General features: G+C 42.4%; 1 protein-coding gene across 8 annotated transcripts in view; it reads right to left on the reverse strand.

The window, feature by feature from the left end:
• Positions 1 to 20,599, reverse strand: part of CTNND2 (catenin delta 2) — a 1,048,486-nt gene that overhangs the window by 52,833 nt on the left and 975,054 nt on the right. The window lies entirely within an intron of this gene.

Below are 20,599 nucleotides of genomic sequence, written 5' to 3' on the forward strand. Positions count from 1 at the left end.
GCCTCTGAGCCTCAGCTTTTCAAATCATGGAGCAAGAATGACAGTATACCTACCCTTACTAGGTTGTTGCAAAGATTTAATGAGTAAACATGTGGGAAGCATTGAACACACGGTGATGACCCTGGACGCAGGTCTCAGTAGAGGTTAGTTATCAGTGGGTCCCTGCTTGCTATTCAAAGAAGTCAGGAAAACATATGGTAACTCTAACACAACCTCAAAACTCCCCTGATGGGAGCTATGTTGGCAACTGTATTATTTAACAAATAAGAGTCAAAGCAGAAAAATGTATGTATATATGAAATCTGCATTCTGGTTCCTATAAAGAAAAGAGAAACATTCAAAGCAGGAGAACAAAACTTTACAAATAATATATAAAATGAGGTTTCCTCTGAACTAGGGCAACTGGATGAACTGTTTATTTCTCTGATGGGGTTTTACTGAATGGTTCTGCCATATAACATTTACTAATTTGACATGTTTTACTTCCTGTGGAAAAAACTAGGTAACATACAACTTTTTTTCCTTAATTCACCTTATCATTTATTATCAATCATGCTCCTCCCAGCGACAGAGGTACTTATAATGACATCTTTATGGAATACTTTTAGTTTACAAAGCCATTTAGGTATTACCAAAAACCCTGCAAGACAATTAATTCATTCCACCTACAGGTTCCACTTCTGTCCTATTGATTTACTTCTGGAACCAAGTACAGGAGTGGCTGTAGCAAAGTTGGCGCTTCTTAAATTTTCAAATTGGGTGGAATTGGCATGTGTCCAAAGTTCAATTCCTGCCTTGTCTCCTGCCCCTTAATCAGACATATTTAGGTAGCTCCTAAAACCCATTTGGAATATTCTTCCTCCTTACAGGTCTCTAAAGGATGACTTCTGCTATTTAAGTCTCTGACACATGGAGCTTGGGGGCAGGAAATGGAACCCCATGGGAGGAGGCAATGATATCTTAATTCCCAGCAGTAATAAATAAAACATAGGACTTCATAATTTTAGTATCAGCTCTTATCCTATGTTTAAGTGGCTTATTTTAGTGTGCACATAAAAAAAAATGCTGAAGTCTAAATTACTGAAATAGGAAAGTGTCTTCATTCAACTGATGACAGCTAAGACGCGTCTGACAGGAACTCTTTGCCTGAAAACCCCCAAATGCAGCATATTTATTTTCCAATGACAGCACTTAAAACAGGCTGGAGAAGATCCTTGGTATGAGACACTCCTCTGAGCCTCCTGCTTTATCTGTTTTTCATTAAATTGCACTCATCTCTGGTTGTGAGTTTAATTCTGTTGAGCTCAGCAGGCTGGTGACTCATCATTAACCCCCACAATTCACTGTCAGACAAACGTGGTTCACAAAAGTGTGAAGATGGGCGGGTTCTCTTCCTTTATCATGGAAGTGATGGAGAGAGGAGACAACAAACTCTCAGTTCTTGTGCATACAGGGGCATTCCCACTCTTGAATGAATATGAAAGACTGGTTTTGTGACCCTGGACATGGTCAAGGTTGAAAGCAAAACCAAGGAGAGGAAGAGGATTTGACTAGAGCATTTTTTTTTAAGTTTATATAGTGTGAATGCATGTTCAGTCCTGTCCGACTCTTTTTGACCCCATGGACCATAGCCCGCCAGACTCTTCTGTCCATGGGATTCTCCAGGCAAGAATACTGGAGTGGGTTGCCATTTCCTCCTCCAGGGGATCCCTCCACAGATCGAACCTGCATTTCCTGCATTGACAGGCAGATTCTTTACCACTGAGCCACCTGGGAATCCCTTAGTTTATGTTATCATCATTTAAAAAATTACTTCAGGCAGAAAGTATGGTTTCATCTTATATAGTTTCCCAATCTGTGAGCTCTGAATGAGAAGCAAGGTCCCCATAACGTTCAAGTGGCAGAAACTGCTACTCTCCCCAACATAAAGGTCATTCTGTCTTGCTCAAATTCTCAACAGAAATGAATCCTTGGGTCAGTTTTCCGAAGTTAGCTTCTCATGAAAATAACTTTATCTCTGACTTTTGCAATTCTGATATGAGATTACTGTTGGACATATTGCAATTATGTAAAAAAAAAAACACACAAGCTACTGTTTTTATTAGTGAGATACTAACTGCAACCTCGTAACTTTGCGTCCCTTCCTCCCCACACAGGTGTGTGTGGGCACCTGTGATTGTAAATTATGAGTAAAAACTAGTTTCTCTTTGTGTTTCTTTTGGGGGGCTTCTGTTTAGAATTGTTGGGTACATTGAGGTGTGTGGATGGACTCAGGAGAGCTGACAAAGCCTGCTGCCCCAGAAGGGCGCTCCTTGAGAACTTCATGATGGGCTAACAGAGCTTTGCTCTCGCCGACTGTGCCTATTTCTTATTACTCATTTTTAACTGTCTGTATTTCAGAACTCAGTCTATATCTGGTATTGATCTGTGCACTACCCCGCTGGTCTCCCCGTGGGTGGCGGCAATGTTGCAATGTTGAGTAGTGAGTGGCTTTATGGTCTAACCACCCGTGCTCCTCTATATCTTCCTAAACGGCCCATCACTCTGGATCACTGATGGAGTCCTCTGTTACAGCTGATCTCTGTGACCATGGGAACTCAAATCTCTCATACCAGCATCAGAGGTGTGCTTGTGCTAAGCTGCTTCAGTCGTGTCCAACTCTGTGCAACCCCATGGACTGCAGCCCACCAGGCTCCTCTGTCCGTGGGATTCTCCAGGCAAGAATACTGGAGTGGGTTGCCTTGCCCTCCTCCAAGGGATCTTCCCAACCCAGGGATCAAACCTGTGTCTCTTACATCTACCTGTATTGGCAGGCAGCTTCTTTATCACTAGTGCCACCTCGGAAGCCCAACATTAGAGGAAAGATGTTTTAAGATAAAGGTCAGCTGAGAACAGCCCTAGTTCAGGAACATGACAACTCTTTTGTCTATGAGGTTTTAGTATCTCTTTGACATCCCTCTTTCTAGCACCACTAAAACTGACCTGTGAGTTTTTGCTGAGTTGTTCTAAATTAGTATTTGTCTTCCATTTTTTATGGTGGTAAAATACACATAATAAAATTTACAATCTTTTCCATTTTTACATGTACAGTTCAGTGATTCTGAGTAAATTCACACTGTTTTGTAAACATCACCACCGTATATCTCCAGAGTTCTTCATCTTGTAAAACTAAAATTCTATTAAACTCTATTTAACCTTTAAACAATAACTCCCCATCCCTCCATCCACTAACAACCAACATTCTACTTTCTATCTCTATGATTCTGACAACTCTTTTTGCTGTTGTTGAGTTGCTAAGTCATGTCCTGTGACCCCGTGGACTGCACGGCACCAGACTACCCTTCCTTCACTGTCTCCTGGAACTTGTCCAAACTCGTGTCTGTTGAGTTGACAACTCTTTAAGTATCTTATATAAGTGGAATCGTACCGTGTGTCTTTATTTTGCTCAGCATAATGTTTTCCAGTGTCATTTGTATAGTAGAAGATAGCAGAATTTCCTTTTCAAGAAGTCTGGATGTTTTTCCATTGTAAGCATACACCATGTTCTGTTTATCCATTCATCTACTCATGGACACTTGGCTCGCTTCTTTATTTCTGTCATTGTGAATGATGCTACTATGAGCAGAGGTGTAAAAATATCCTTTCTCTTTCAGTCTATGTGTCTTTGGATCTAAAGTGAGTCTTTTGTAGAGAGCACATAAGTTGGATCATAGCTTTTTTTTTTGGCTTTCCATTCTGCCAATCTCTGTCTTTGGATTGGAGAGTTTAACCCTTTTGTATTTAAAATAATTATTTTAAGGAGGCAGGGACTTAACGTGTATTGTTTTTCTATTTTTTTCCTACATGCCTTCTAGGTTTTCTGGTCCCTCATTTCCCAAATTATGCTCTTCAGTGTTTGATTTTTTTTTTTTTTTGGCAGTGAAATGCTTTAAGCCCTTTCTCATTTCCTTTGGTGTATATTTTGTAACTATTTTCTTTGTGGTTACCATGTGGACTAATATCCTAAAATTGTAACAGTCTAATTTAAATTTACACCAATTTAACTTCAATAATGTACAAAAACTCTGCTTGTTTATAGCTCTACCCCAACCCTTTCAGTTATGGATGTCACAAAACTATATCTTTACATGTGTCCAAAAATATAAAATGATGGTTGTTTTCTCAATGCATCACTTTCTTAAAGTATAGAGAAAAGAAAACATGGAGTTTTAAGCAAAAGGTACAAGAATACTAGCTTTTAGACTAAGAGTTTTTAAAAATGCATTATTCTCTTGAATCATGTAAAAAACAAAAAGTGGAGTTACGAACTGGTTTTACAATAATACTAAGCTGCTATAATTATGCAATATTTTAAAGCCTTTGTCTAGCAATTCTGCCATTTGGTCTTTCTCAGGGAAGTATCTGTTGGTTCATTTTTCTTTTTCCCCTTGAAATGGGCTTTACTTCCCGATTTTTTTGTATCCATTGTGCTTTGTTGTTGTTCAAAACTGGACATTGCAATTGAACAATGTAGCAACCCTGGAAATCAGATTCTTCCCCTTCCTGAGGTTTGCTGGCTTTTGTTTTTGTAATTGTAGGATGTCTGTGTGCTGAGGCGTCAACTTTAGGTCTCAGGTCTTTCCTGAACCTGTGCCTTTCTCTGGCCATGCGTGGTGACTTTCTAATTTCCTCCACAAGAGCATTTGCTTTGGAATGCCTTAGTACCTGACTCCCCAAAGGGGAAAAAGACCGCAATGAAGAGGGAGTGAAGGGCACCCACTCTTCAAGTCCCTGGAAGTCACTTCAACTGGAGGGTGAGGGATTTTCAACAGTTGGGGGTTGCACAACAGCTGCCCCTGTGTCTGCGACTCCATGATCAGTAACGGCAATCTGAACACAGATTCCCCAGTATCTGGGGGACAGAGTCTTTGCTGCCCACCCTAGTTCCCACCAGCCGCACACAAGCTGCTCTGTGAACACATGTATAGCTTCCTGCCGAGGGCTGGAGATAAGAAAAGGGTAGCTGCTATTCTGCTAAGAGCTGACAATGACCAAAATTAACCATAATCTACCATCCAAGCCTTCCTCTGACAGTTGCAAGCCTTCCTCAGACTCCAGAGTTCCAAAATAGTTACACTAGACAGATGCCACCGGTGAGATTGCTGTCTGTGTTGGGGTACAGAATCCTGGGCGTTCCTACCCCCCATCTTCCAGAATCTTCTCTCTGCTCTGAATAACACTGCTCGGGGCGGAAGATGTGAACCCAAGTCACGGATATCCCTGTGACTGTGCATTGTCAACAGGTGACTGTGAAAAGAGCCTTTCTCTCCTTTGCCAAAGGAAAACTGCATCGTGACTGAGGATCAGAGGGCAATACTCTGTGGGCGGTCACAGCTCTGTCTGAAATGCACACAGCTAGCTCCCTTTTCTCCTTCCTTTCTCGGAAAGGAGTTTTTCTTGTTTGGAGCTTAATGTTTCCTAAAAATCTGCCACTTTAAAGACATCTAATATAAACAGTTTATTATGAAAAGGGAGAAGCACATGTAAAACATCCATATCTTAAATCTGGCTTATATGGTTTTTCAGACCAAAGAGGTGAGGCATTCAAGATGGCATAGTTGGGTTATTGAAAAAGTCTGCCTACTTGTTTACACAGGAAAAGTTCTGAACCAAGCTGTAGTTATTTTCTGTCTTTAGGCACTAAGAACTTATATCTTGGGTCTCTTTGAAATTGCCTTCCCCAAATCTGCACCCCATAGTCAAACTAATAAAACTTTAAAAAAAAGTCTTTTATATCTAAACCATCTCTGGCATTTCCCAGAGTGCTGCTGGGTAACATCAAAGAGCTTTCTTCATCATCTTATGAGATAGGGGATGCTAGAAATAATTAGGTACGCTTGGCATTCTGTAAGTTTTTATTTGGTTTATTACTATTGTAAGAGCTGTCCTATTTATCAAGCCTTCAGTTAAAAAAAGAAAAAGACCTGGCAAATGAAAAAAAGAGAAATTCAACCTCCTCAAAGATGACATGTCTTATAAAGATGTTTCAGCAGTTATGAGCCTTTCAGTTTGGTTAGAGGCATGCTCCTTTTCGTGTTAAAGAATGGCATGATCATGGTCAATGAGGTTTTAAAAGTAACATTCTATTTTTCTAGGTTTAAAAGAGCCTTTTCAGTTGGTGGGAATCCTAACACTTTTCATGGGATAAATGAAAAGATCTTGGAGAATTTTCAATACTCTCACTGTCTGTAATATATACTTGCTCTAAAGCGAGTCACTGACTAGCTTCTTCATTTCTTTTTGTAATGGATACAGAAAATTATTATTATCCTTTCATGTGTTACAAATCAACATCAAAAGATGACTCTCCAAATAAACATAGTTGAAAGTCATGAAGAAGAAATTCACAGAAGAATAAAAGGCTCAGTCTTCTAATAACCAAAGAAATGGATTAAAATGATTCTCTTTCCTAAAAGTTCTCATCACAAGAAAAAAACATATCTATAGCTGAAACTCCAATACTTTGGCCACCTAATATGAAAAACTGACTCATTGGAAAAGACCGTGATGCTGGGAAAGATTGAAGGCATGAGGAGAAGGGAACGACAGAGGATGAGATGGTTGGATGGCATCACCGACTTGATGGACATGAGTTTGAGCAAGCTCTGGGAGGTGGTGATGGACAGGGAAGTCTGGTGTGCTGCAGTCCATGGGGTCACAAAGAGTTGGATACAACGGAGCAACTGAACTGAACTGATATTATATTTCTATTTCATTAATGTTGTATCTGACCCTGATGCTGGGAAAGATGGAAGGCAAAACGAGAAGGGGATGGCAGAGAATGAGATGGTTAGATAGCATCACCAACTCAATAGACGGGAATCTGAGCAAACTTTGGGAGACAGTGAAGGACAGAGGAGCCTGGCATGCTGCAGTCCACAGAGCTGCAAAGAGTTGGACATGCCTTAGCAACTGAGCAACAGCAATGTTGTATCTACATGAGATGATGGAGACTCACCAAGCCCAGGGACGGACCAACTTCTTATGACACTAAACTTGTCTCAAGTTTGATGTTGTTGGTTGTAATGAGAAAATAATCAGAGCAATTCGGCCTTATCATCAGCAAGTGGTTTCTGATTTTCTCTCATGCTCTCCTAAAGACCCTGCCAGAGCCACAGATCAGTAACTGGGTCTCTCAGAAGGAACATCAAAGGAGCCTGATCAAAGAACTCTAACGGGTACCATTAACACTTGATACAATGGAAAACAGGCTCTTGGTTACACACACTCCCATAAAGCTGATAGACTCACAACAAATGAACATCTTTCAGACTACCAAGGGATAGAATCAGGGTTCCAGAACTCATTTACTTTGAGAATTTGGACTTCAAACTAACCCAGGATCAAGAGAACAAGGACTAATTACCCAGACTAAATGAAACAAATTTAGCTGTGGTTAATGTCCCATTTTGAACTAGGATTTTTATAAATTTCTTCTTCTTTCTGGCTCCTCGGTCTTTTCTGCTTGATTTAACAGGTTAAGCTTATAAAAAACTAGGTGAAATTCTCTTTTAATGGAATCTCATTCTAATTAATTCTTCAAAATTCAGGGAAAAAATCTCTTAAAAATTTTAATATAAAATAAGCTATCAGGAAAAGATAATAAAAATAATCCTTTTAGCATGACAATATATGTTGAGTGGTCCTGTCTGTACCACTGAAAATAATAGTTAAATAGTATTAAAAATGCCCCAGGTCTAATCTGTTTACCTTTTTTGACCACAAGTTTTTATAGACTGAACTAGAATCTGTCCTCATTTCTACTAGAACATAACTGAAAAAAATCAAATCTGTATCCATGACCATACCATAGGAGTCATGTATAAAGGCAAATACAACTTAATTAAGCATGACAAGTCCTTAAAAACAAGCAGATTTAATGTACAGGATTGATGTCTACAGTATCCTCCTGGGATGCTGGCTTTGCTTGTGTCGCATGGCTTAAGGTATCCTAGCCCTACAGTCAACACAGCTAGGAGCACTGGACACTTGGAGCTCGCGGAGATGGACTAATCCCTGAGGTACAGGTGATGGAGGTGGAGACTGGTGGAAGTGCCTTGGCCAGTCCTGGGTCACAGACCCCAGTAGACGAGGAGAAAGGAAAGAAAAGATGTCTGATACATAAAGGAAACAAGATTACAGATCTCAGATTGACAAACAAAAGTTAATTTAAGATTTATCATCACATAGGTCATGAGACGGTTGGATGGCATCATCAACTCAATGGACATGAGTTTGAGTAAACTCCGGGAGTTGGTGATGGACAGGGAGGCCTGGTGCGCTGTGGTCCACGGGGTCGCAAAGAGTCAGACATGACTGAGTGAACTGAACTGAACTGAGGCCTAGTTTTGATAATCATGAACAGAGGTCTTTGTGAATGAATCTGCATTACTTGATACACCTATGTCTGTACAACTGGTCAACCATCAAATTAATGGTCACAACTGAGGAAACTGCTCAACCACAAACGTCGGTGGTTAAATCTGTGTCTTAGGGGCAGAACTTCAACAGCAGGAAGGACTGAGATGGAAAACTGGTACCTTGTTCTGACCCCATCATGAATGTCTACATCATGTGCTCATCAAAATTCAGAGCCAGGGAAACAGCACAACAAGCCCCCAGTGCAGGGAAACAAATCCAAAAAGGAAAAAGGGAAAGAAACAAGCTCATCCTTCTAGTCCCAATTAATCTTTAATAATTTTCTGGAATCAACTTCATCTCTGATGTTTGCAACATTGGTATGTGACACAGGGTCTGATTATCTTGTGAAAAAACTGCTGTCTGTCTACCATAAAAGGATTAAATGTGACCTTACTGTGGTAAATTTGTGCTTTTTAATTTTAAGCATGGAAGGCTGGTTTTTCTTAAGCCTGGATCCCCTGCAACCATTTGTTATTGACAGTAAACATCCCTTTCTCTTGATGTTTTCATCTGTGTACTTTCCTTTCTCAGACTGGAAAGTTGTGGCAATACTAACCCTTGGTTTAATCACACCAGTCCCCCTTTTCCCAGAATGGGATCTGTTCATCTCTACATCTGCCCTTTTGCTCCATTAAATAGAAAAAAAATATTTAAAGAAATGCACTGATTTTTAAAAAATGAACCTTCTTTTATGTATCTGCTAATTGCTTCAGTTGATTAACAATCTATCCAAATAGAGAGAGAGGGAGAGAAAGAGAGGAAAAATAACAGTAAGACGAGATTAGCTGGAAACGAGGAACCAGGGGTTGCTGTGGGTAGAGGCTGAGACAAATTCCAGAAGAAACACTAAAGGTCCTTAGGCTTTTTTCCTAATAAGTATGATTTGGAGACAAAACAAACCAAAACAAGCACAGCCTTATAAGACATATCAGAATCTCACATGCCAGAATTGGTAAGCAGTTAGTTTGAGAAAATGATTCAGGCAGTAACTCAACCCTCTAAACAGAAATAATGTTGAATAAAGCAAATCTTACAGGCTTGCAGTATACAGTGTGCAGTTCTTTTCAGAGTTAACACCTCCAAATGAATAACCAATTCCCTCTGCTTGGAAGACAAAAGGAATTGTATTTCTCAGCACCTTAAGATCTTACGCAAAGGATTTCAGTGAATCAGGCTCTGAGAAATTCTCACATTGCTGAAATGTCAAGAAATAAGATAATGAGCAGAAATATGGACAAGAAGGTGGCAAAGACATGCCTATTTAATTTGTATAAGAATCATTCTAAAAATAAAAATTGCAGTTAATTAACAGGGGGGTTTCTGAAACACCTTTTTGAACTAGAAGTAAAGTAACTGTTGAGAAATACTGAAAATGAGGCAAGTAGCTGGTATAATATGTTTTAATAGGAAGTGAATCATTTGATGAAATATTGAGCTTGATAGCAAAAAGTTATTATCTCAGTTCGTTGCCCCATTTTGAAAGCAGAAAGGAAGTAAAGGTGCAAATCTAAACACTGATGATTCTAGCTTCAGGGGAGGAACCTAGGCAAGTTTTTTATTTTTAGGTCAAGATTGCTATCTAACACAGACCCAGTAATTCTCCCAGGATGAAAATTTCAGAGAGTAGTGTGTCTGAGACAAGATGAGGTCGGTATTTCTGTCAGAAAAGCTTGTTTTCAGGAAAAAGAATCTGGTCTGATTGTGATTTGGCTAACAGCAGTGCATTGATTCAAACAAGGAGCCTAGTGAAGAGTTACAGCATTGCATTCCCATGTTCTTGCTTTCTCAAACTGATCTACCCCTCTGCCAAAATAAAAGTTAGTGCCCATAAAGGGTACAAAGGGCCACAGCTCACAGATTACATCATACAGTTGGTTTAATGTTGTCGGGAAAAGTCACATCTATTTCAGTTTCTACTTTCCATCTCCCGAGGGCTATAGAAGTGGCTTCCCAACTGGCACTGGTGGTAAAGAATCCGTCTGCCAATGCAGGAGATGCAAGAGATGAGGGTTCAATCCCTGGGTCAGGAAGATTCCCTGGAGGAGGAAATGGCAACCCACTCCAGTATTTTCACTGGGAAATCCCAAGGACAAGAGGAGCCTGGCGGGCCACAAAGAGTCAGACATCACTGAGCGACTGAGCACCAGGGCTGTAGAAAACGCAGGTACAATTTCCCATCAGCATAGAAGACAACTACAGACCAAAGAGACTAAAGGATATGAGTACGGCTGCAGCGCTGTCTCCTGGCGTTGGCATCTTTCCATTCGTCTCCTGGCCAGAAAACCCTCTCTCCAATCAGCCCTCCTCACTCCCTCCTCTGAGTTCCTCACACAAGTAAAATCGGTACCACCTGTATGACACCTACCCTGTAACCTATGATATTTATTCAGCTGTTCTATAGACATCCACAGAAGCTTCCTCTAGTTAGCTTATATATACAATTGATCTTTTCAACAATAATATAAACCAAGGACAGCCTACATGACATCCTAGGTCCATCCACAACTTGACAAGTGACCCAGTTTGGTTCATTTTTTGACTGAGTAAAATTCCGTTGTATATATGTGCCCCATCTTCTTTATCCACTCCTCTGTTGATGGATATTTAAGGTGCTTCCACGTCCTGGCTATTGTAAATAGTGCTGCAATGAACATTGGGTGCAAGTGCCTGTTTGAATTATTGGTTTTCTCTGGGTAGATGCCTAAGAGTGGGATCACATGAATGGATCTGAGAGTCTTTCATATAGAATGAGGTAAGTCAGAGAGAAAAATGGATATCCCATATTAACACATATATGTGGAATTTAGAAAAATGGTATAGATGACCTTATTTGCAAAGCAGAAATAGAGACACAGACATAGAGAACCCGTATATGGAAACCAAGCTGGAAAGGAAAATGGGGGGTGGGTTGGGGTGGGGGGTGGGTGGATGGGAGGATTTAGGAGACTGGGATTGACATATACATGACTGATGCCACGTATAAAATAGACAATGATGGGAATATAATGTATAGCACAGAGAACTCTACTTAAAGCACTGTGGTGTCCCAAATAAGAGGGAAATCCAAAAGGGAGGGTATAAATGTGTATGTGCAGCTGATTCATTTTGCTGTGCAGTAGATGCTAACACAACACTGTGAACTAACTCTCTGTTTTTTGTTCAGTCACTGAGTCATGTCTGATTGTGACCCCACGAACTGTGGCACATCAGGCTTCTCTGTCTTCCACTGTCTCCCAGAGTTTGATTGAATTCAGAAAAGCAACTATACTGCAATAAAAATTAATTAATTGGAAAACGACTCTTAGAACAATGGAAAAAAACCAAGGACAGGATGACATCTAGTAACTTTTTGTTGACTGATAAATGAATAAACAACTTACATGAGCTCTTTGACTACACAATGTAAGAAGATGCAGTCACAGGACTTCAGTGGGGATTCATTCACATTTATTCTGCTGGTTTTGTTATTTTGTGACCGATCCCTGGAACACAAGTTCTACAGGATGCTGTATTCTAAAAAAAAGGTTTCACTGTAGCGCACACATGGGAAATGCTGCATTTGATACTCAAGATTTACAGTGTGTGTTAGCAAAGGGCACCTCTTCAGTCCTGCTGCTGCTGCTAAGTCGCTTCAGTCGTGTCCGACTCTGTACGAACCCATAGACGGCAGCCCACAAGGCTTCTCCATCCCTGGGATTCTCCAGGCAAGAACACTGGAGTGGGTTGCCATTTCCTTCTCCAGTGGGGTTAGACAAAATGAAACCACTTGGATTTAGTTAGCTTAGAGAAATCTTTTGGTGCATAACATTCGTTCTCTTCCCAGAGAGAGGACTGGGGTGCTGGGCTCACTTGGGGTGATCCTGCCACTTGGGGTGGCAACATTTCTGTTCTTGTTACTACGCTTATGTGCCACTGAATACCCACAGATCTGTGCCACCAGAGACATCCTCATATCATAGCAACTTGATTTGGTATTGATAAAAATCAGACATAAAAGAGCTGCTCTGACCATGCAGAAGGATGGGAGCAGAGAATACATGGGCGCGCTGGCTGACTCACTCTAAACACGCACATGCATGCTTATTCACTCAGTTGTGGCTGACTCTTCTTTGTGACCAGGCTCTTCTGTGCATGGGGTTTCCTGGCAAGAATACTGGAAGAGATTGCCATTTCCTTCTCCAGGGGATCTTCCTGATCCCGGGATGGAACCTGTGTCTCTTGCATCTACTGCATTGGCAGGCAGATTCTTTACTGCTGAGCCCCCAGGAAATCCCACTCTAACTATCCCTCATTCCTAAACTGCCCGTTTTGTTGTGACCTCATACATCCCCCTCCTACTCCCCATACTTTGTTCACAGAGGACTTCACAACCCAGAGAGAATGTCACAGAAGAAGGATTTATAGCTATCTGCCTATAGTTCCACCTTCTCCGTTAACCAATGAGCTGCTTATGGAAGAATTCCCAGCGCAGGTTCTCAAATAGAGGAAACTCATAGACTGAAATTCACTTCACGTGTTCCAAGTTGATTTTCTTCCTAGTATCTCCCAGACCAGCCAAGCACTGGTTTCCACTGGGCAATTCTAATTCTAATTCATATTAGCGATGTGAGCTTTGAATACCAGAGCCTCTTTTCTGACCCAAGTTCTGATTTTGCTTATATAAAACCTGGGCTTGAAAAAGCCACCTTCACAGCTAAAATTAACCTCAGACCTTGGGTAACTTGAGGAAGCTTGGGGCTGTCTGGACCATCAGCCAACTTAACCTTCTAACACGTATCATGGGACCCTAAATTATATGTCAGGGGCCTGAATTTGTTCCAGATCTTGTAAGACCCCAGTCCCCCTTATGTTTAGGAGATAATCTCTTTCCCTAGGTGTAAGACGAGTTATGGCAGTCCTTACAACGGTAAAGATACCTTTCATTAAAATGTAATCATCTCTTCATTCGTCCTCACTTTGAGATTGATTTTTAATAGTATTTATTTATACAACACAATACCTAGGTCACAGTTTATTTTTTTTTAAGTTTCTGCCCTTATGTCTTGGTATTTTTTCATAATAAAGAAATATATTTTCTTTTATATTTTTATTTTTGGCCACACCATGCAGCATGTGAGATCTTAGTTCCCTGACTGGGGATCAAACTTGTGCCCTTCCCAGTGGAAGCGCAGAGTCCTAACCACTGGACCACCCAGGAAGTCTCAAAGTTTTAAAGTAGACAGAATTCCAATTTTAATTTTGGCTTCATTATTGGAACCCAAAGATAATGATAAATTATTTTAATAAAAATTGATTGTGTTTTAGGTATTTCTTCAAATTCCCTAGCTGGTGAAAATATTCCTCCTATGAACTGTAAAAATAGCTTGGGCTATATAATATTGCCTATTTCTTTATTAACTAACCACAGTGGACATTTCATATAAAATTGTTGGCATTATTCATGTATCCAGAATTCCAGTGTTTTATATTGTACGCTAATGTTGTGTCTGTACAGCTAAAACATAAAGGATTTATACTTTGATAAATTTAAAACTTTGGTGAGTATGTTTGTGCTATCCAGAAAAGAATTAACAACTATTATAATTATATGGACCCTCCACAAGGTGACAGATAGAAAAACAGAAAAAATGTGAAGATAAAAATAAAATAAAGATATAAAGGCAGAAGCAAAATAAAAAGTGAGCCTAGAGGACCAAATACAGACCAAAGTTTATTTCCTGTAATCCCACTCAATGAAAATGACTAAATATTAGACTGGAGCTGATGACACATTGATTAGAAGCAACACTTAATGGTGCAAAATTCTAGGAAAAGAAAAAAAGCTAGACGGTCCTTGGGCAGTTTCTTTATTGTAATGGGATTTCACTTGTAGCAACGGAGGAAGATACGGCAAATGGAAGAGACGGCAGGGATGACTGAAAAAGGTAGGAACATATTAGACACAGACTTTCTGCAGATCAGTGGCCCCAAGGCCCAGCAAAGTGGCTGGCGTTTGGATTTTCTCATCTAAAAGTTGTGGTTTTTGAAAACTTGAAGAGTGCATTCAACTGCAGAGATCTGATTTTCCTGGTTGTCTGCTCTTGCCGCAGTGAAATTTGGTGACAGGACGCCTATTCCCTTAGTAAGGATGACTTCTTAGCAGTGTCAGCTTCTAGAATGGACATTACAGGCTTTGCCCCAGAAGAGCTGATTCAGCATGATCTAAAAGGATCACTCAAGAGCCTAAACTCTGGTCTACAAAGAGCTTAATTATTACAGTGCAATGACTGTGGTCAGCACCGTTGAAACAAACCAAAACAATCCATGAAAATCCAAGCCAAGCATCACTTCAAAACGCTTAGAAGTTCCATCAAGAGGAACAGCTAAAGAAGATGTGGGACATATATGCAAGGGGATACTACTCAGCCATAAAAAGGAATGAAACTGGGTCATCTGTAGAGACACGGATGGACCTAGAGACTGTCATTCAGAGTGAAGTGAGTCAGAAATAGAAAAACAATATTGTGTATTAATGCATATGTGTGGAATCTTGAAAAATGGTATAGATGATCTTATTTGCAAAACAGAAATAGAAACACAGATGTAGAGAACAAACATATGGGACCAGGAGGGGAAGGGGGTAGAGTGAACTGGGAGATTGGGATTGACATATATACACTATTAATATTTTGTATAAAATGGATAACTAATGAGAAGCTATTTATAGTTCAGGGAACCCTGCTCGGTGCTCTGTGGTGGTCTAAATGGGAAGGAACCAGAGATCAAATTGCCAACATCCGCTGGATCATCGAAAAAGCAAGAGAGTTCCAGAAAAACATCTATGTCTGCCAAAGCCTTTGACTGTGTGGATCACACAAACTGTGGGAAATTCTGAAAGACATGAGAATACCAGACCACCAGACCTGCTCCTGAGAAATCTGTATGCAGGTCAGGAAGCAACAGTTAGAACTGGACATGGAACAACAGACTGGTTCCAAATAAGAAAAGGAGTATGCCAAGGCTGTATATTGTCACCCTGCTTATTTAACTTATATGCAGAGTACATCATGAGAAATGCTGGGCTGGATGAAGCACAAGCTGGAATCAAGATTGCCGGGAGAAATATCAATAACCTCAGATATGCAGATGACACCACCCTTATGGCAGAAAGCAAAGAAGAACTAAAAAGCCTCTTGATGAAAGTGAAAGAGGAGAGTGAAAGAGTTGGCTTAAAGCTCAACATTCAGAAAACTAAGAGCATGGCATCCGGTCCCATTACTTCATGGCAAATAGATGGAGAAACAGTGGCTGACTTTATTTTTCTGGGCTCCAAAATCACTGCAGATGGTGACTACAGTCATGAAATTAAAAGACACTTACTCCTTGGAAGGAAAGTTATGACCAACCTAGACAGCATATTAAAAAGCAGAGACATTACTTTGCCAACAAGGGTCTATCTAGTCAAGGCTATGGTTCTTCCAGTGGTCATGTATGGATGTGAGAGTTGGACTATAAAAAAAGCTGAGTACTGAAGTAGTGATGCTTTTGAACTGTGGTGTTAGAGAACACTCTTGAGAGTCCCTTGGACAGCCAGGAGACCCATCCAGTCAATCCCAAAGGAAATGGGTACTGAATATTCATTGGATGGACTGATGTTGAAGTTGAAACTCCAATACTTTGGCCACCAGACGTGAAGAACGGACTTATTTGAAAAGACCATGAAGCTGAGAAGGACTGAAGGTGGGAGGATACGGGAACGACAGAGGATGAGATGGTTGGATGGCATCACCTACTTGATGAACATGAGTTTGAGTAAATTCCGGGAGTTGGTGCTGGACAGGGAGGCCTGGCTTGCTGCAGTCCAGGGGGTCACAAAGAGTCAGACACGACTGAGCGACTGAACTGAACTGTGAAGGAAATCCTTAAAGAGGGGTTATGTGCACACATGGGCTTCCCTGGTGGCTCAGTGGTAAAGAATCTCCCTGCCAAAGCAGGAGATGAGGGCAAAAGTCTCAAGCTTGATCCCTGGGTCGGGAAGATCCCCTGGAGAAGGAAATGGCAACCCACTCTAGTATTCTTGCTGGGAAATCCCATGGACAGAGGAGCCTTGTGCGCTACAGTCCATGGGGTCCCAAAGAGTTGGACATGACTTAGCGACTACACAACAACAACAAATGTATATGTATAGATGATTCACTTTGCCGTCCAGTAAAAACTAACACAACAGTGTAAAGCAACTATATTCCAATAAAAATTAACCAAGAAACATGAGGAGTCTTCATATGACAGAAGTTATTCTCTGAACATCCTATTATCCAGTATGAACAGTCTCTGCTAGCTTATTTTCAAAATCATCAGAGACGTGGAGTGTGCTTGTTAGCAGGTACGGACCATTAGCTTGTTTGAAGGCTTGAAGATTCAGTGGTCCTCCTTTGGACTAGCACAGTTCCCTTAGCTGCCTGGAGGTCTTATGGTGAAAAATTGCAAAGGTCAAATGCAGGGCGCTGAGAGGTGGGCGGGGACTGGAATAAATAGCCCTGGTCAGGGAATGACTTGGGAAAGATCATAGAACCATCTGGTGGTTCTGCTCTTCCTCCAGGAAGTTAGACCAGAGCAAAGAGGATGTTGGGACTTCACAAGGGTGTCCCCTCGGCCACCGTGGATGATATTCCGGGTGTTAAGAGATCTATTTCCATCAGGAATTCATTTTCTCACTCTTCTCGAGGCCTGAAGTCCCAAATCAAGGTGTCGGCAGCGCCACCTTCTGGGGGCTCCTGGAATTTACCAACGCGCCTGCTCGCGGCTCCAGGCTCCGCCTCCAACCACACAGGGCCACCTCTTCCGAGATTCCGTGTCAAATCCAAACCTGTCGCTTTGAGGACACATATTATTGGTCTCAGGGTCCACCTGGGTGATCAGGATGCTCTTCTCTCAAGATCCTGAACTTGATTACATTTGCAAAGACTTTTTCCAAGTAAGGTCACATGTACCCACTCTAGGGACTTGGATATAAACATCTATCTGTGGATAAACTGTTCAATTCACTCCTTCCATTCTCTTTGCCCTTTATGTTTCTTAAAGAATATGCTCTCCCCGTTTCTGTCTTCTCTTCTTTCTTTCCTTCTTTAGTTGGAGACTCAGGACATCCATCCTTACCGGTTCTAACCAGAAACATTAAAACAGGAGTTGGCCCCTGTCCTGTGGTGAAGGGCAGAGTGGCGGTTACTTAGCAGCTGATGGGGCTCCCTGGGGTGAAACGGGGTGGAGACAGGAATGCTGCTGCTCACAGCTGTTACTGTGTATCTCCCTCACCCTACCTGTATGTTGAGGTCCTAGACCCCTTACTCCAGACTGGGTCTTATTTGGAAACGAAGTCACTGCCGATGTCATTATTTAAGATGAGGTCACACTGGAACAAGGCAGGTCCCTACTCTAGTATGACTGGTGTCCTTCTAAAAGGGAGAACTCGGAGGCAGACATATATACAGGGAGCACGTATGCTAAGTTGATTCAGTCCTGTCTGACTATGTGCAACCGTATGGACAGTAGCCTACCAGGCTCCCCTGTCCATGGGATTCTCCAGGCAAGAATACTGGAGTGGGTTGCCATGCCCTTCGCCAGGGGATCTTCCCCACCCATGGATTGAACCCACATCTCATGTCTCTTGCATTGGCAGGTGGATTCTTTACCACTAGTGCCAGCTGGGAAGTCCATATACAGGGAGAACACCATGTAAAGATGAAGGCAGAGATCAAGGTGATGCTCCTATAAGACACGGGACTTGAAAGAGGGCCCGAAAACACCAGAAACTGGGGGAGAGGCCCGAGACTGATTCTCCAGCCCAGCTTCAGAAGGAACCAGCCCTGCCCACCGAAACCTTCACACCTCCAGAACCCTGAGACAATAATATCCGTGGTTCGACCCACCCAGTTAGTAGTACTTTCTTAAGCCAAAGAAAATGAATACTCTGGGCAACATTCATTTGGATTTAGGCTCAGGTTTAGAGCAGCTCCTTTGAAGAAGAGACCACAGGTAACAGGTAGCTATCTCATTTTATTTGACAAATATTCACATATCCTCTGTTGTATGTGATCCTCTGCAATCTGCAATTTCACTTTTAGTTAGAAATCTTGAAGGACCTCCCCACCTTCAAGGTCCCTAAGATTAGAGTTGGAGACAAAGTAAGCAAAATCAAATTAACATTACTTAAGTAAAAATGACGGTTCAGCCATAAGACCAGCTGTGATCATCACCGTCCTTACCCCCGGATTCTGCTTCGTCCTACTCTGTGAGAAGGAAAACCGGCTCTGCGTTCCCCGGAGTCAGCGGTACACAGGCCTGGCTCAGGGCGCAAAGATGAGCTCCAGGCCGATTTCTCTAGAACGTCCTGAACAGCAACAGGAAGCCCAGGTGTCTTCCTGGGGATACTTTCTCACGTGACCGAGAACAGAAGGTCAAGTTCAGACTCTGCCCTTGTGAATTTCAGGAGCGTTAGTAGATTTCATTCGGGTGAATACCTCTGTGGAGAAGGCCATGGTTCTCTCGGGAAGTGAGTGATGGGAAAGGGTGTCTAACTTGGAAATGAAAGACAGGTCTGAATGCTGCAGAGAAGCAGAGGAAACTTCCCAGCGCATCCACCCGTCCAGGGAGGTGATACCCACTGAGGTGATACCCACGGAGGTGGTACCCATGGAGGTGATACCCACAGAGGTGGTACCTATGGAGGTGATAACCACGGAGGGGCTGGGGCACTGATTCCAAAGGACGCAGGAAATAAGGCACGTCATACTCGCTTTCCTACCAACAGCAAGACATACAAAGTGCTTCCTGTCCGCCACCCCCCTCATATAAAAGGCATCATGCCAGGCTCTGGGTTTACAACCAGGCCACGAACAACCACGGGGTTTCTCATCTACCCAAGGGAGGGATGGAAGGCGTGTAGAGTTACAAGGACGGGAAGCATATGTCAGTACTGTGACTGTGTTCATTGGAAGGGTAATAAAAATAGGAAAATCAAATCTATCTGATTGCTCGATCCTGTGAAAGAGGTCTGAATATGCCTCAATAAATGCAAATCTTTCTGATTTTCATCCCAGTAGAATTAACTGGGGGGCTTCTCTGATAGCTCAGTTGGTAAAGAATCTGCCTGCAATGCAGGAGATTCTGGTTCGTTTCCTGGGTTGGATAGATCCCCTGGAGAAGGGACAGGCTGCCCACTCCAGTATTGTTGGGCTTCCCTTGTGGCTCAGCTGGCAAAGAATCTGCCTACAACGCGGGAGACCTGGTTCGATCCCTGGGTTGGGAAGATCCCCTGGAGAAGAGAAAGGCTACCCACTCTAGTATTCTGGCCTGGAGAATTCCATGGACTGTATAGACCATGGGGTTGCAAATAGTGGCTCAGACGATAAAGAGTCTGCCTGCAGAGTGGGAGACTCAGGATCGATCCCTGGGTTGGGAAGATCCCCTGGAGAAGGAAATGGCAACCTATGCCAGTATTCTTGCCTGGAAAATCCCATGGATGGAGGAGCCTGGCAGGCTACAGCCCATGGGGTTGCAAAGAGTCAGACATGACTGAGCGACTTCACTTCTTTCTCTTAGAATTCGCTGGGAGCGTGCGGCAGTATGTGGTACTCTGCCTCTGACCACATCCGTGGCACCCCCTCGCTTACCAGACGAAACGCACACTCATCTGGGCCTGGCCGTCAGAGCGCCCGTGGGTCCTGGGACCTCTCCTCCCTCCAGGTGAGTCTGCTGTGATTCTGCATCTCGGGGGCGTAGCTCCTGTTGCCCCTGCTGTTGTTCCTCCATGGTTTGTCCCTGCGTCTGGTTACCTCTGACTTGTCCAGGCTCAGCTCGGGGGTCACATCGTTTAGGAGGTTGCTCCTGTATCCTCTTCTCCCAAAGATGCTTCAGCTCCCCTGCCCCTCCAATCCAAGCCTGTCTCTCGCAGAACGCAAGGGTCTGTTCACCTCAGTAACCTCCTTGAGGACTTTACCGCCTGAGCTCCTGGTACCTGGGACTGGCCTGGATGGAGGCAGGCATCCCACGAACACTGCACTGAACAACGCACCACCCTACCCTGTATCTAAACAGGAGCCACGACCAAAGCACAACCTGTTCAATCCCAACCAACGCAAATGCCAGTAAGGCATCCCAAAAT

This window comes from Odocoileus virginianus, chromosome 14 (assembly GCF_023699985.2).
Source record: "Odocoileus virginianus isolate 20LAN1187 ecotype Illinois chromosome 14, Ovbor_1.2, whole genome shotgun sequence".
Lineage (NCBI taxonomy): Eukaryota > Metazoa > Chordata > Mammalia > Artiodactyla > Cervidae > Odocoileus > Odocoileus virginianus.